We start from the raw sequence: 5,418 nt of genomic DNA on the forward strand, positions 1-5,418 counted from the left end.
GCCTGGAATCCGGGACTGTTCTGCTAAATCCAGGATGGTTGGCAGCTATGGGAGTAGGATGCTAACTAAGTTACTGGACTGATAGAAAAAAATGGCCCCAGTAAGATCCATACTCTGAGGGTATGTCCAATAAGGTCAGGCACATAGGGAAATTTTTCATACAAACATAACCCTTAATGTGCCTACTGCTTTTTTTTTTTTTTTAAATGCACAACCTATCGATGGTAAACCAGCAGCCACACAAACAAGTACGTTTCTGTGCCTGTAAAGATGACTACATTTGTTCACTGCTATTGTGCAGTGACTCATCAGGAGCCAGTATTCAAAAAAAGTGGCTGTACCAGCACCCTACTCCTAGATTGTTTGTACCACTGGCTAATTTACGGACAGCAGAAAATACTGGTGGTATGAACCGCACTGGTAAGTCTAGCACTAACAGATGGCAATTATCCCTGTGTGCTGAATATTACTGGGGCCCTTTGTATCGGTCTAGTGACAGTTAGTTAGCATCCTACTCCTAGTAAGGATATATAGTGGTTTTCACTCATACAGGTAAGGCTGTCAATAAGATGAAGCCCATCCACTGGACTATTTAGCCCAGAGTCCTCTTAAATTTAAATGAACTACAGGTTAACCTGAATCTCTTTGCGCAAAACGAATAGTTTGCTCAGCTTTTCTATAACCTGTTGCTTTCAAATAGGACACTGTTCTTTTTAAAGATGGTACTCCTAACAAAAGTTCTCAATATTGGTCCTGGAGAACTCCTTTTTTTTATTTTTATGCAGTTTACTCATGACCCTTCTAGCTGGACTGCAATTTGAATTATCACACACCTGTGGCAAGATAGATGTCACTATGAAAGCCTTATAAAGGACAAGAAAATGTATAATGTAATAAAGGTGATGAACAATAACTGACTAGGTACTTTTGGGGAAATTTTCACTACAGAAGGCAGTATTGGTAAAGTTGTGTTTTGCTTTTTTTTTTTTTGTTTTTTTTAGATCTTGGCAATATTAACAGCTTATCTGTAGACTGGTTTACAGGCCAGCTATATTGGGCAAGCCGTGTTCAAAGAACAATTTCTGTAGGATTGACCAATGGGCGAGGCTATGTCAACATTCTTGAAAAGGGCATTGTGCCAGATCAGCTTATTGTCTTTCCACAAAAAAGGTAATTTGTCGTTTTTTGTTTAACATTTTACACTTTTTTTTTTTTTTTTTTTTTTTTTTTTTCTTTTAAGAATACAGGTTTCCTGCTAGACGGTTTGCTATCTGAATTAAAACATTCTTGCTTTGGAACTTGCCCTGATCATGAAGCCATGCACCTGTCAATTGGACAAGTTTTCTGGCAGCACACCCTTCACTACAGATAGGTGTCCTTGCCATAGAACTGTGCCAGGAATTATGGAGCATGTCCTACTTCATTTTAATTTAATTTTTTTTTAATTTTTTTGAGCCATGCTCCCCAAAAAATGAGGCCGGCCATGCCCTTAATCACTAGCTGTGATTCATGCATGTGGCTGTGCCCGTAATCATGTTGGACCCTGCTTTGTTGGGTCTTTAAAGAACATTAACACACATTGCATTAATACAGAAATGGAAGTATAAAATCCTAAACACGTCGATGCTTCAGGTACACAAACCTGCATTCTTCAAATACGGGCTTGGCACCATCTTACATTCTAGAATTTCAGAACATAGTGAGCAGAGGTTGTCAGAAGACTTAAACGGGTGAGGTCCCTTATTTTGCATAGCACTTTTCTTCATTAGTTTTTTGTCCTCAGATACATGTTCTGGGTTAACTATGGTAAAAATGGTAATACTACTTTGGAGATGGCAGGCATGGATGGATCTGATCGGCGTGTGATTTCATTTGTACCTATGGAACAGCCAGTAGGCCTCACCATTGATTACATTACATCCCGCTTATACTGGATTAGTGAGTACAAAGAGGTAATTTGTAACTTTTATAGCTTTGTTAGTTCAGTAATAAAACCTATTCCTATGTAAGGTATTAGAGCATAATTTTTTGCTATAGGTGCATTCTAGTATTACTATTCTAATTTTTTTTTTTTTTTTTTTTTTTTTTTTTTTAAAGAGAATCTTTCACAAGCCCAGACCTGAGCAGTGGATTGCATCAGGTTGTAGGTGCTGCAAACCTTGGGGAACTTTGAATTAGCTGTGTAGTCTAAGCCATTCTGGAGATATTGGTGCCCCATATGTAAACTAGCCCCTGTACTGTCGGAGGGGAATTTCTGGACATGGAAAGGCAGGGGGCGCTATAGTCAGAGCTCTGACATCTTCTAATTGGCTGCACAGTGTCAAGGCAGCTTCTACTGTAATCTCTCTGGTGTGTATGTGCACACGCTCTTCGATCTCACAATCGGTCTTATCGCTTGCTGACCGTATTAGAGCATGTGCACCCACAGCAAAGATCGCACAGAAGCCGCTCTGACATACCACAGCTGACTATCACGACCCTCTGACTGTACAGCGGCTAATTTGCAGATCAGGCAGCAATATCTCCAGAATGGCTTAGACTACCCAGCTAACTCAAAGGGCCCCAAGGTCTGTACAGCAGCACCCATAACATGATGCACTCGTCTGCACTTGTGAAAGGTTCTCTTTATATTAAGTTGGCAAGGTGCGTTGCAAAAGGTAAAATCCATTACTAATCTGCAGCATGCCCTGAATATTGCATGGATTTTTGATGCACATGGGTTTTAAACTCCATTTATATGCACTATAAATTATTGCAGTGTTTTGGATTACACATAGAAAATCCATAACTATGCATGTCCGAATTGAGGGAGTTTGAATGGGGCAGTGCTCACAGATGCACCCTGTCTGTCCATTTAATGTCTATGGGGCCAACAAACAGCTGAGTTGGATGTTTGTCAGCCCCATAAACATTGAATTGAGCGGCAGGGGGCATGTGACCGCTACTACATTCAAACTCCTCAATTCAGTTGTGCAGGGAGACTGTATCTGGAACCTTGTTCTAACCATTGGTGGGGTACCTAGTGATCAGACACTTAGAAAGACTGTACCACAGAGGACATTTATAACTACTCCTTCTTGAAATAAGGATGACCTATGAATACACATGTATTTTTTAAAAATCTTCATAGACTTCAATGGGTGTTCCCATTCACAAAATGGATTAAAGTAGAAGGTGGAGGTGCTATCCAGATTGTGTGAATGCTGCTGAAATAGCAGGTTATAACTCTGCCCTAATGATGCAGAGGCAGTAACTTTTTATTTATTTATTTATTTTTTTTTTTAACCCCAACTAGGCACTCTTTAAGGCCTTAGTCACACAGTGCAGATCTTGCATGTAACTTTTATTTATTTTTTGGAAGTCTTCCTTTTATGTATTCTGTTATGGCTTAAAAAAACAACTACACGGAACATGCAAGGTATGCATGAAACCTGCACTGTGATCAAGGCCTCAGGTGCACTTAACCATTGACTCTTTTCAATCTAGTCCATAGAAACTATTAAAACAGATGGAAGTGGCAGATTTACTTTCCCGGATATCCTGCATAAAGACAAGAATGCCCAGGGTTTGTCTGTTTTTGAAGGATGGTTCTTTTTGGCTGATGAAGACCACCTATTTTCTGTGTCAATAAATAATCGACTGAAGAGAGGGCTATTGCTGAACGCGTCTAATATATCTGCATTTACTGTACTACATGAGCTACAGCAGCCTATTGGTAAGTGTTCAATAATTCTCACTCTATGTAGCAAACATCTGAGTGCAGCTTCAAAAACTGGGCATGAAAGGGGGTTGTAGGAGACTAACACCCCCCCCCCCCCAAGACTGAAAATAAAATCAGGGCTGCTCTTGCAATGTCTGGTATTGTGGTTTATCCCCATTACAGTGTATCGAGGTTGAGCTGTATTACTAGATTGCCCTTGGGCAAGAGTGGTATGGTTTCTAGAGAACACCGGATTCTTTAGTCATCAGGGATAAGCCACATTTTGCTGCATGAATTTTAAGTGTTAGGGCATGTGTACACTTTTTCTATGGAAAAAATATAATCTAGAAATGCTTTATACAGGAAACCAAGATTTTTACAATTTACTGACAAGTTATTCACCCCCCCCCCCCCTCAAAACGGTTACCTCTTCTAAGGCCCGGTTCACATCAGCATTGCCCTTCCATTGAATAGACTGCGCTATGGATTCCGTCAAAACATAAGAACCCGTTCACAACAGTGACAAACGGAATCCATTAGCATAGTTCCCGTCTCCATTGAGATTAATGGGGATACAAACGGAACTAAGGTTTCAGTTTGCTTTCCGTTGAGGGTTTAACCCGACAAACATCAGACAGAACCCCCTCAACAGAAGGGCAATGCTGATGTGAATGGGCCCAAAGACTGTCGGCATGCTCTCATGTGCAGTCAATAGATCATCTTAAGACATTCTCAGAGCAGCGGTTTATTCAAGATGGCTGCCCTCATAATCATGTAAAGAAAATGGAATATATAATAAGAGAATAATTTCAAAATTGTAGTTTTTTAATTTATAAAAATTTGGTGTTCCATTCCCTCGTCAATGTCTAGCAGGACAAGGCAACTGTCACATTGAGTAGTTTAAGTATACTGTGGAGACTGATGTGATTAACACATAGGCTTACATTGCACAAACTGAAGTTCTGAGGCCAATCGAGACTAATGTTTAACATCAAGAGGAGCAAGCTTTGTTTACAACTGTGTTTGCTTTTATTAGAGGAACTATCTCCATGTTCTCTGGGGACCTGTAGTCACATCTGTTTGCTCTCGCCTGTCTTGGCCAAGTCGTATAAGTGTGCCTGCCCAGTAGGATTGTTTCTTCTACCATCTGGAAAATGTGAAAGTGAGTATACTAATACCTAAGCAGCTAATATAATTTGCTGGCTTTTTTTTTTTTTTTTTTTTACATTTATTTTTGAATCTTCATTACTTCTGTTCCTGCCAAAATCTCTTATTTCATGCTTTAACTTTTTTTTTCCTTAGATCTGAAGATCATGTATGCTACTAGTAATGGCATTTACTTTTTGGAGTTGGGACTTCACGGTACACTTATGAAACAGACTGTTGTCTGGCAGGTCCAAAAAGTAAATTTGATGGATGTTGACTGGAAAAGAGACCTTGTATACTGGACAGATGACCATGGTCTTCTCCTGCGATCTAATGGCCTATTTGAAAATCCTAAAGTAATCCAAACCGGTGGTGCAGGTATCTTCAGAATGTTGTAATAGTGTTTTTAACCCCTACGTGTTCCACAACTTAATAGCACGTCGTGGTGCGGGGGTGAGATTTGGAGCTCCTGGCAGGTTAACCCTTTAGATGCTGTAATCAATCGCAGCATCTAAGAGGGGAGCACCCCCCTCAGACAGCTCATCAGCCCCTCCATGAAGCGATTGGGGGGG

At 40.2% G+C, this 5,418-nt stretch overlaps 1 long non-coding RNA gene across 1 annotated transcript; it reads left to right on the forward strand.

Annotated features, from left to right (window-relative positions):
• The first annotated feature begins 1,087 nt into the window (after positions 1 to 1,087).
• Positions 1,088 to 3,615, forward strand: LOC142740522 (uncharacterized). The gene is made up of 3 exons (XR_012880754.1): positions 1,088 to 1,170; positions 1,784 to 1,952; positions 3,487 to 3,615. It is a non-coding gene; the product is annotated as an uncharacterized LOC142740522 (long non-coding RNA).
• Positions 3,616 to 5,418: the final 1,803 nt, after the last annotated feature.

The sequence above is a fragment of the Rhinoderma darwinii genome, chromosome 1 (genome assembly GCF_050947455.1).
Source record: "Rhinoderma darwinii isolate aRhiDar2 chromosome 1, aRhiDar2.hap1, whole genome shotgun sequence".
Taxonomy (NCBI): domain Eukaryota; kingdom Metazoa; phylum Chordata; class Amphibia; order Anura; family Rhinodermatidae; genus Rhinoderma; species Rhinoderma darwinii.